Source organism: Equus przewalskii, chromosome 10 (assembly GCF_037783145.1).
Source record: "Equus przewalskii isolate Varuska chromosome 10, EquPr2, whole genome shotgun sequence".
NCBI classification, from domain to species: Eukaryota; Metazoa; Chordata; class Mammalia; order Perissodactyla; family Equidae; genus Equus; species Equus przewalskii.
This window is the reverse complement of record NC_091840.1, coordinates 16266277-16278843: the sequence shown is the minus strand read 5'-3', so window position 1 is coordinate 16278843 and position 12567 is coordinate 16266277. Positions and strand designations below refer to the sequence as shown.

Genomic DNA, 12567 nt, shown 5'->3' with positions numbered 1-12567 from the left:
TGTTTGTAAGCATAGATACACATGCACACACACACTCTCTCAGACTCATAGCAGATTTTTTTTAACATGAATGGGATCATACTCTGCCCCTTGGTCTATCACTCACTTTTCCATTTAGCAATGTATGTTGGAGAGCTTTCCCAGTCAGTACATAAACATCTACCCTATTCTTCTTTATGCCTGCACATCGTTTCATGGTATGGATATACTATGATTTATTTAACCATTCCCTATTGATGCATATTTCTTATATTTCTAATTTTTCTTTATGATGAAGAATGATGAAATAAGAACTCTTATACACATACAACATCTTTGTGTATATATAGGAGTATTTTTGGGGATTGATTCCAAGAAGTAGAATTATTTAGATTTTTGATACATCTGGAAATTATTTCTAAAACTTTATTTTTAAATAATTTCAAACTTACAGAAAAGTTGCAAGGGTAGCATAATGAACTCCCATATCCTCTTCACCTTGATTCCCCAACTGTTATCATTTCATTACACTTGCTTCATCTCTTGTCTCTCTCCCCCACCCCACACATGTGTTATACACATACAATATTTTTTAGGATCCACTTGAGACATCTGATCCATTTTGGGCATGAAGCCCTTAACTCTAAATACTTCAGTGTATTTACTAAAAATAAAGGCATGCTTCTATATAACCTTGGCATAAGCATCCAAATCAGGACATAGAGATGTAAAGCTTTGAGTTCACACCAATTTCTCCAATCCAACATCAGAGTTCATTTTAGGTTTCTCACTTTCCTATCTGTAACTCTCTTCCCCCACATAGAGAAACCTGCTCTCACCATCCTTCATATAAATCCTCATTTGCCCAATACCCCTATATATAACAGATCTTACTGCCATGCTGGCTGTTTCTTCAGTCCCACACCTGCTGCCTGCTGCCTACTTGGCTCCAGCTATGCTAGTCCCAGCCATGTTGGTCTCCACCATGCTGACTGCCGCCTTTTCAGGCCTTGGCCCTGACCATACCAGTTGCTGGGAAGGGGAAGTTAATTAATTAATTTTTGAATGGTGAGATGTAAGAGATATATCTTTTTTTTTAATTGATAACCAATTGTCCCAACACTTATTCTCAATTATTTGAAATGTTTCCACATGTTTGTCTCAGTAGCTGATGATCTATTCTCTTTTGTTAATCTATTTTTCTATTTGTGAGCCATTATCACACTTTAATCACTGTGATTGTATAACGTGTTTTGATATGTGGTAGAAAGAGGCCCCTTGTTATACTTTTTAAAAAATGTCTAGAGCCAGCCCTGATGGCCTAGTGGTTAAAGTTCAGCACGCTCCACTTTGGCAGTCTGGGTTCGGTTCCTAGGCATGGAATCACCGCGCTGGTCTGTCAGTAGCCGTGCTGTGCTGGTGGCTCACACATAAGAAGTAGAAGGACTTACAACTAGAATATGCAACTATGTACTGGGGATTTGGGAGAAAAAAAAAATAGAGGAAGATTGGCAACAGATGTTAGCTCAGAGCAACTCTTTCCCAGGAAAAAAAATTTCTAGCTATTCTTAAGTATGTACTCTTCCAGATGAATTTCAGAATTAGTGTGTCAATTTTGCTAAAAATCCTATTGTAATTTTGATTTGAATTACATTCAATTTGTAAATTATTTGGATAAAATGACATCTTTACAATATTGAGTCTTCCCACAAGGGAACATGGTATGCCTTCTCATTTATGCAGTTTTTTAAATTTCCTTTAGTGAATACTCATAGTTTTCTTTGTGTGGATATTGCACATAGGGTGTTTTCCTAAATTCAAGAGAAATTTTTTTGTAGACATTATTAATGAGACCTTTTCATCTCATCTTCTATGTATTTTGTACATTGTTGAGATTATGCTGTGTATATAATTCTGTATCCTGTTTTTAACTTAATATTATGCCATATAAATTTCCTGACTAATAAAAATATAGTTTTATGGGGTGTTTTTGGTGAGGAGGATTGGCCCTGAGTTAACATCTGTTACCAATCCTCCTCTCTTTGCTTGAGAAAGATTGTTGCTGAGCTAACATCTGTGCCAATCTTCCTCTATTTTGTATGTGGGATGCCACCACAGCATGGCTTTGTGAGCAGTACGTAGGTCCACACCCAGGATCCGAAACCGCCATAGCGGAGCATGTGAACTTAACCACTACACCACTGGGCTGGCACCCCAAAATACAGTTTTTATGGTTGCATAATTGTCCATTAGATATTTGTGTGCCATATTTATTTAACTGTTTTTTAAGGTTGGTAATTAGATTACTTTCAATTTTTAAAATGCTAAATACTACTGTGATGAACATCTTTGTGCATAAATCTTTGTTCAATTTTGGATTATTCCTTAAAATATATTCCTATAAGTGATATTTCTGTATCATATGCATAATAAAGATATTCTCTGCAAGGTCTAGGATAACACAAAATTAGGGTAAGTTGAAATATCTTCACAGTTGTTTAAAGTTTTAATATTTGTATTTTTTTAAATTTATGTACTCTTACAAGCTGGTCCTGCATTCTTCCTATCACTTAGCCATTTTTTGTTTTATTTAATTAATTAATTTTGTTTTTGAGGAAGATTAGCCCTGAGCTAACTGCTGCCAATCCTCTTTTTGCTGAGGAAGACTGGCCCTGAGCTAACATCTGTGCCTATCTTCCTCTACTTTATATGTGGGACGCCTGCCACAGCATGGCTTGCCAAGCAGTGCCATGTCCGCACCTGGGATCAGAACCGGCGAACCCCGGGCCCCCGAAGCAGAACGTGTGCACTTAACTGCTGCGCCACCAGGCCAGCCCCTCACTTAACCACTTTTGGACATAATTAGAAAGTAAGAAAATGGGGAATTAACAAATAGCATTGTCATAACACAAGCTGATACAGTGAGAATCTGCATGGGAACAAAAGCCACACAAGACTGACCATGGCGGGCCATTATCTCCTTGTACTTGCAACTTCTGTCCTTGCATACTTACTTTGTGGTGTTCATTTGTACCCTTGACTTCTTCACATTTCTCAATGTGATATAAAATCTCTCAACATCTTCAAAATTTTATTACATGCCTTATGGAACTATTTACACAAAGTTGAGTGATGCATAACTCAGGCGATGTCTTTACACTGAATGTAATTTAATTTTCTTGATTATTCAGGGTTATTATGTAGCCAGTTTTTAACATTTCTTCCCCAAGGCCTACAGAGGTATGTAGGACTGTTTCCGCCTATGTTAAAGGCACTACATTGCTGTGCTTTTTGATCATTAAGTCACTGTTTACACCTTTTTTCATCTCTACCCTGCTTGCAGACTCCCAGCTTTCTTTTCTCACTATGTGATAGTAGATAGCCTGCATGTGATAGTTTCTCCTCTCTCTTCTAGTTTACTGCTTTTAATTTTTTATGAGTTTGGAAACCAGATTGCCAGGTCTTTAAAATCGAATCCAAGTAAAAATTAAAAGCCTCTGAGAAACGGCTTCGATGAATCTTTAGGAGTAATGGGCATGATCTTTGAGGCATGGACTTTGGTGATCTCTATTTTGTTTCTGCAGAGGTCTTTTTCCATCTCCTTATTTCCCTGGTTCTTTGCTGTGCTTCCGGTAGATAAGATTGTCAGATAGCCTAGTTCTACATAAATGAAGTTTCATTACAATTATTAGGTTGGTAACATAGCATTAAAATGACCCTTTTTCCTCTTCCTCTACTGAATTCTGATTCTTTACTTTCTTTTGTTCCTTTCACTCTGTGTGTCAGGCTGGATTGGCTAAACCTAGAGAAATTGTTAATTGGGCTTCAGATGGGTGAGATAGGGTCCAGATGAAAACTTTGTTTCCCCTACCTTTTCCTCCTCCTGCCTCTTTTTAATATTAAAACCTCTGTACATTTCAGATTAACAAAGCTATAATTCTCTTATATTTTAAAAAATCCATTTCTTGTCTAAAGCCTCTTTCAATTAAAAAGAAATTGTATTTGCACAACTCTACTGTATTCTTACCTTTACTTTTACTCATGGCTAATTGACAAGGACTGTGGTACTAAACCATGATTGTGTGGTCATTCTCTGTAAAAGCCAATCATTCTCCCTTTGCTGCTGATTGCCTCTCCTAATATTTATTAACTATCTTGTAACTACCTAGGTGCTTTGAGTGAGGGGATATGGCAGGTTCAATAAAACCCCTACAATACTGGGGAATCCACTCAAACTTCATGTCTTATTAGTGGTGGGTCAGCATCCTCATAGTACTTACATCAATAAATACCCTTGATGATGACAGTGTTATAATTTCTTTAGCATGTTGTCCTTGAAAAAAAAAGTGTCAACTATGGGTGCAAAATAGGTGGTCATCAATATTTATGATTTCAACTTTAGATGAACTCAAACTTTCTTATACAATGCCATTCCTCAGTCATTTTTAAAACATTGAGTTGTGACATTCATGCATTTGCTTATAAGTGAACATTTTAAGCTCTTACACAGTGGCATAGCCTACCAGTCAAGAATTCATTTTCAGCAGCATCACCATTTTTGGTATTTCTTTATGCAATTATTTAAATACTTTATTACATTTTTTACCACTATTTATAAATACAAGTAGAAAATGGAGAATTGAAAATGCTGATACTAGTAATAAGAAGGATAGGTTTCCTAAACTTAATACAATTGGGCAGAGATGGAGTCATCAGCTATACACAAAGCAGTGACTCTAGCCTCGGTCAGGTAGATATTAATGAGGACAAAATTAGAATATATAATACATGCTAGAAATACTTATCAAAGATTGTATCTTAAAGGTGAATTGTAATTAGGAATTGAGTACTATTTTTCAGCTCTCTGGGGAAAAATGCTCTTGTAATATGCAGTGCACTTAATTTTTTTCATAATCAACTTTTGTATATGTTACCAGGAATGTATTAAGAAACTGGGTAGGAAATAAACTAAGGGTCCACTTGTAGGGAGTTCCAAATGGAAATACTTTTCTTTTCCACTCCCAATGTCTTTTATAGAATTTACATTGTCAATACTAAATACCTTCAAATTCTGTAGAGACGTGAAGAAGAGGTCTGTGCCTAAAGCAGTACCAGACATACAGATGTGCTTTCTGCCTGTTGCTTCTGTCTCCTTTGCTGACTCCTCCTTTCCCCCAAATAAAGGTGTTTCTCAAGGTTCAGCCCATAAACTAGGATGTCTGATTTTCAATGGTTAATGAATGTATTTTCACCGTTTCAAGTTGTTCTGAATTGAAAGAGCATGACAATAAGGTGAAGGTTCTTCGAGGGAGGTTGGTTCAACTTTGTTTAGAGTCTTGTCCTCAGTTTTACAGGTCCACAAATTCTAGCCTGTCCATAACCTAGGCTTGATTGGACTCTGGAAGGATGGTTCACAGTCACTGAAATCTTGAGAAATTATTATATTTTCTGAAAGACCAATTTTTAATCTTACAATGGAAAAGTATACATGGATTAGAATGCTTATGTTGGTATTGAACAATCTTGCCATCCTCTTTTTTACAGATCTATTTGATTATTTAATAAATTCAATTCACATCTAGATGAAATAGATGCTGAATATATATATGCTATATATATCTGCCAGATATATGTGAGAGATATAGCTGTGAACAAGGCAGACATGTTCCCTGTTTTCATGGAGTTTAAGATCTGGTGGATCTAAATTCAGTAGCAGGAATCCAAGTAGGTTGTATGATTTAAATGTTTAATGCCATTAAACTATGTTAGCTAGATATATCCAGCTCTGTAATAGGTATATGCCCACCACGGACTGGGCAGGTTGAGTCCAAAGGCCAGGGCACTCGCAACTCCTCTGGCTAGTGATGCTACTGTTTTACTCTCTGACTCCCATTTTCTATATTTTAGGGTTATCACCCCCCCCCCCCCTTATTTTGATACATAATTCTTAGGATAGGTAGTATGCTTTACAAATTGTAGTGAAAATCTTCGTCTTCATTTTCTATTCAAATATTCTAGATCTGCATTTTAATTCAGACTTTGTCTCTTACTGTGGGACATGGGGCAAATTATTTTGAGCCTCAGTGTTTTCATCTGGTAAAATGGGAATAATAATTTCAATCCTATAAAGTTTTTATGAGGATTAGATTAAATAATATAAAATATGTGAAACATGTAGGCATAGGCCTATTATATTAAATGATAATAGTCCATAGAGACTTGCTGTGGGCCAGGCACTTCCATTTGTACTAACTTAATCCTCACATCAATCCTATAAGGTAGGTATAGTTTCTAATCCCCAATTCACAGATGAGTATCCTGAGATCTAGAAATTTAGAATAACTTGCTTGAGGTCACACATTTGGTAAATAGTTGAATTAGGATTTGAGTGCTTTCTGTCTGGGTCCAGGGTTCTACCTCTTAAGCAACCGTGCTATATTCTCTTTCCTTAAGTATTCATTTTTTTCCCTTTTTCACCTAAATTCTATCTGTCTACTGGCTATTCCCACTTGAATGACTTTCCATTATCTTGAGTCAGGAGTTCTTACCTGGAGCTCATGAGTGGGTTTCAATTAATATCTTTAACCTGTGAATTAATCAGGGCTTTTATATATATAAATGGCAGAAATGTGGCTCAAACAAGTTTAACCATGGAGGAATTTCAATAAAGATATCTCCTGGAATCCAAGGAGAGGAATGTGATGGATCCATGGTCTCAAATGCCATCAAGACATGTTCTCTCTCTCATTTCTGACTTCTTTTTTCTCTGTCAGACTCTCTCTCTCCTCTCATTCTGCATTTGAGTATTCTCTGTTTCTCAGGCTCATGTGTTAGGAAAGATATCAGCTAATAGTATCCATACCTTTAGCTACCAGGGAAAGATTGACTTGATTCTTTGAATATAAAGTAAAAATATGCAGAAAGGGCTCTGATGGGCCCAGCTTGGGTCAAGAACTCTCTGGCAGTCAATTCCGTAAGTGTCCATTACAAATTGTGTAACATATATAAATCTGAATACTTTTTTTTTTTTTCTGAAGCGAGGATCCTTTGGTTCCATCAGGTTCTCAAAGGAAGTGATTTGTAACTCAGAAGCAGTAAAGAACTACAGACACAAAATATGTCAAAACCGTCTCTTTCCCTCTTCTCTTTCAAACCTGTCTTCTGATTCCCCTGCTTCTGTCACAGGTACCACAGTCTTCTAAACAGTTAGTCTTGTCAGCTTGTTGTATTTTGATTTCTCACTGTTCTTTACCTCCTGCATTCAGTTATTCAGAAAGTTCTGTTAATTCTTCCCATGCAATGGCTGTTGAAAGTATTCCTTTCTATTTCTACTGCCACAATTCCTGATTATCAGCTGTCATCTTCTTTAGCTCATTAAATAGTAATATCTTTCTTTTTTTAAAAAGATTTTATTTTTTCCTTCTCCCCAAAGCCCTCTGGCACATAGCTGTATATTCTTAGTTGTGGGTCCCTCTAAGTGCAGCACGTGGGACGCCGCCTCAGCATGGCCAAACGAGTGGTGCCAGGTCTGTGCCCAGGATCTGAACTGGTGAAACCCTGGGGCCACTGAAGCAGAGCACGCGAACCCACCCACTTGGCCATGGGGCCAGTTCCTAATATCTTCTTAACCAGATCCTTATCACTTGTCCCTTCTTGCTCAAATCCACATTAGACAAATGTTTTAAATGCTGTCACCTGCCATTCTCCTCAAAGATGCTATGGTGTCTCCTTTCCTGGGCAAGACCCTCTGCAGTTTGGTCCTGACCTACCTTCCAAGCTCTTACCAAATTATGTTTTAAAGATTTTTCTTTTCCTTTTTCTCCCCAAAGCCCCCCGGGTACATAGTTGTATAGTCTCAGTTATGGGTCTTTCTAGTTGTGGCATGTGGGATGCCACCTCAGCATGGCTTGATGAGTGGTGCCATGCCTGTGCCTGGGATTCAAACCAGCAAAATCCTGGGCCGCCGCAGCAGAGTGCACGAACTTAACCACTCAGCCACGGGGCCGGCCCCCCAAATTATGTTTTATCTCCTGATTAGTAAATATTCTTCTATTCACTACACTTGTTGCTCATCGGTCTGGTTTTTAGATTTGCAACATGTCTATTTGTAGTTCACACCAATGCTTGTCTTTGTTGAGAAAGCAACTCACTTCCAAAAGGTGTTCATTCTTTGACCTAAGAGTTGTTATGCTCATTCCCTGCTCTTAAGGGTTTTTTGATTCTCTAGGGCCCTCTCTGGAATAGTCCTTCCTTCTCTCCATCTACATATTTTTCCTATTCTTCTTTCCTCAAGAAGCGGTCCCATACCATCCCAGTCAAACTTCTGTCTCTCCCTCTTAGGAATTATTACTACAGAACTTACTGTTTTACTCACGTTGACACTTAATTCTATAATATGCTGTATTGATATTTAAATGTTTTAAGCATTTTGTTTCCCAAATATATTATGAGGTTCTAGTAGGCAAGACTTCTATCAAATTAGTTAAATATGCCCTGTGGTACTTAACCACGGTTATATACATACAGTAGGCACAAATATTTGTCAAGCATTTATAAATGTCAATGTAAAAATATACAGAGTTTTGCCTATTCACATTATACAAAAAATTATCAGTTTCCAAAAAAAAGCAGATTTATTAGAAACTTCTTTTAAGTAGAAGCTCCACTATATGGAGATGCTTTTAAGTATTAGTCTAGAAATTATTAAATATTCATCAAAAGGCTGAGGTGAGAGTTGGTAGGGAAAATGTTGGAGCTATTAAGTTAGAGGTCATCAATTGCAGACAAAAGCAAATGAGATTATGAAAAATAATGAATGAGAAATATCTCTTTTACCTCAACTTTTCAGAAATACTTTCAGGGGCCAGCCTGGTGGCTCAGTGGTTAAGTTCACACAGTCGCTTTGCTAGCCCAGGGTTCACTAGTTTGGATCCCAGGTGTGGGCCTATGCACTACTTATCAAGCCATGCTGTAGCAGGCATCCCACATTATAAAACAGAGGAAGATGGGCACAAATGTTAGCTCAGAGCCAATCTTCCTCAGCAAAAAGAGGAGGATTGGCAGTAGATGTTAGCTCAGGGCTATCTTCCTCAAAAAAAAAAAAAAAAAAAAAAGGAAATACTTTCATTGTGTAACATGGTTCACATTTTTATAAAGATGTATTCTGTGTTCTCATTTATATCTTATATAGCATTATTCTGAAGGTAACTGATAGAGGATAAACTTTATGTTTTGGTTTAGATTGTGGCTCTGCTTGTCATTCAACATGACCTTGACCTGGTCATTTAACCTCTCAGAGCCTCTTTTTTTCTCCCCTCATCTAGAAAATTGTAATAATACTACTTACCTGATAGGATGTTGTGAGAATTAAATGAGGTAGTATATATAAGGCATTTAGTAGAGTATTTGCAGCCAGTAGGCAATCAATCAATGGTGGATGCTATTACACTTTATTCAACAGGGAGAGAGTTGAGGGAAAAGAGTAGAAAAAGATGGGCCCGGTGGTTTACTCAGGAGACTTAGAGGTGCCAGGGGAAAACATATGCAGAGGTGAGTGATTGTGGAGAGTTGATAGACCAAAAATGGGCATTTTGAATGGTACAGACGGCACAGAAAAGTTGGGTAAGGTAAGGTCAGGCTACTTTATGGACAGTTATTTGCATGTTTCTCTTACATGTCATGTGTAATGTTTCCAAGTTTAAGTTAGAGACTAAATTATCATCTTAACTAGCGTGGATTTTTAGTAGGTAAAAAAGTTAGCATTCTCAGGATTTCAGGTGTTAGTGGCAGAAAAGGAAATCAGGGAGAGGAGTTGAGAACAAAGGTGGCTTCTCTCTACAATGTTGCCCTCCATCCCTGCTGAATCCCACCCTTCCTCTATCAGGGACAGACTTTCCTCCATGAAGTTAGAGTGTGGCAGCAAACTGCAAGACTTAACAGCAGAAGTATGTGGAAGGGAACTGGCTGAGTAGAATCATGCTGGATGATCAAAACAGCGAAGCAATGAGTTCATTCTAGTGGGCACTGGCACTGCCCAGTGTGAACATGGGATTTGGGAAAGGTCCGCCGAAAGAAATGGAGACTGATCTTTGGAAGTATGATGAAAACAGCAAGTCGGAGCTACTCACTTCATCAGAGCGAGAGACCCTGTGGGTCATGGCTATTAGAGCTTACTGTGGGAAAATCCAACAAAGAGCTCAGCTGCTAAAATTGAACAATTACAGTGTTTTTCTAATTTCCAGGAAAAATGGATTTAAAGGTTTTCATTTTGTGAATTGTTATTAAACTTGCAGTGCTTTCTACCTTCTGAAAAGTTGCAAACAAATTTTAAAGGAAAAACACAGACATATTATTTCTTAAAAATACATTATTTTTTTAATATGTGGGAGAGCTGCATAAACATAATATAGCCATATTTACTGCTAGTAAAATTGTATCAAGTCCATATGGCAGAATTAAATCTATCAGTATTTCATGGTGTTCCACAATGAGGACTATAATTTCTAAGTGCAGCCACTTGAACTAGTTTGAAAACTAACACATTACACCCCTGACCGCCTCTTGTTATTTCTTGGGGGAAGGAATGTTATTAGCTTCAGCGAAACTCAGAGGCAAAGGCTTAGATACAAAGTAATCCTTAAAATAAATAAAAAAGACCAAAGGAGAATTAAATAGGGTAAATTTGAGAGCAAGAAGAATAACATAATAACTACTGTTTCCTGAGCACTTGTTATATAGTAGGCTCTAAGAATTTTTCAAATATAATTTCATTTAATCCTTACAACCATCCCTGTGAGGTATCACGACCCACATTAGACAGATGAAGAAGACTCAGAGACTTGTTCAAGGTCATATAGATGGTAAGCGATGGGTGACGCTGAGATGCAAACCCAGGTTTCCCTGCTCCAATCATGACAACATTGTAATGCTTCTTTGTATGCAGCAATTTTTAAAAACTTTAAAATTGAGATACAGTAAAGCACACACATTTTTGCACATATATTAACCCTTGTAATCATTAATTAGATCAAGATATTGAACATTTCCAGCAACCTAGAAGGCTCCCTCCTGCCCCCTCTCAGTCAATTCTGCCATAAGTAATCACTACTCTGTCTCTATCATCATCATAGAGAGGTTTTAGTTAGAGTAATGTGACTTTTTGGAATTATCACCAAAAGATTCCATACACCAATTCCTCACTTTGCCATTTTAGCTGTAGTATTCAAAGCTGCTCTAGCTCTAATTTTTCAAGCACTCACCGTGGAAACTAGCTGTTGGAAATGGCTTCATATTTCAATTTCTTGTATTATCTTGAAATTAATACTAATTTTTAAAAAAACAAAGAAACTCCTGGACGAAGCAGATTGAAAGGATTGTTATCAAACAGACCTCTCTTAGAAACACCACAGACAGAGGTTCCCTGACTGAAGTAATTTGGTGCATCTATTTCCAATCATTAGGAATGAATGACCACAAAAGGTCGTCTCAGTTTTTGGAAGGGAAGACGAGCCAGGCAGAACATGTAATAGTGATTGTTTTGCATCATCTTATGGCACACGAAAAAATTTACGTCCAGATCGACTTCCACAGTTGTCTAGCTGTTGTACGATGCAAGGGAAAGGAGAGTAAAGGAGAAGAAGATCTAAGTGGAGGGAGTGGGGGAAATAGGACCTTCAAGGAGCCTTTAATGAGGTGGCTTTCCGTGCCTTGCAGACTAGGTCTTAAAAACTAGCACATTACTTCTGTCCCACCTGGCAGTGACAGAAGCAGTATCACAACTTCACCTCAGGCTCTCAAGCCGTAGTTGGTGGATTTTCAGCTATTATTCTACAGAACATAGTCTCCCTTCTCTCTCCTCCCTCCCCACTATTCGTCCCCACCCCTCATCCACCCATTGCTGGTTTTGCACCTCCTTCTGATTCCCACCACAGCCAACTGTGGCATTCTGAAGCAGCCTACAGATTACAATTGAGCATCAGGGGAATATAATAATTGACATTCGTACGGTCTGAGGACTTGAGGAGTGATACGTGCGTAAGGTGACTCAAGGTGGGGAAATCTAGACTAACACTCCGGCCATCAAAGCGGGAGGACAGGCCCAGAAGTGGGCGCACGTGACAGCAGCAGCACCTCGAGAGTGACATCACCTCTGGGGGCGGAGCCTAACTATCCAGGGCCTCGTTGGCTATAGAGCTCCCTCCCCCCTTCCCCACTAAATGCCACCGACCCCACCAGGCAAAGCCCCCTGAGGAAACGAGAAATGCCCAGACCTCACGGAGCGGCAGACCCTGCGCCCAACCTCTCTGCGCAGAGAAGCATTCATTCCTCCCTCTCTCTCCCGGCCCCTCCCCACCCCCAAACTGTGGAGGGGGCGGGGGCGCGCGCGCCCCACCACGCACGCGCCCCCACGCACGCGCTCTCCCTCCGCGCTCGCGCTCCTCCCAACCCCGGCCCGGAGGGGGCGGGGCTGCGGGCGGCCTCGCAGGGTGCGACGCCCCCGGCGCGGCGGCGGCGCTAGCGAGCGGCCGGCCGGGCGCGGGTTGCTGGGCGCGCTGCTCCGGCTGGGCCCGCTCGCTGGCACAGCCGCCC

The 12567-nt window shown here is 39.2% G+C and overlaps 1 protein-coding gene across 4 annotated transcripts in view; it reads right to left on the bottom strand.

Moving 5' to 3' along the window:
- Positions 1-12567, bottom strand: part of MARCHF10 (membrane associated ring-CH-type finger 10) — a 199788-nt gene that overhangs the window by 186836 nt on the left and 385 nt on the right. The window lies entirely within an intron of this gene.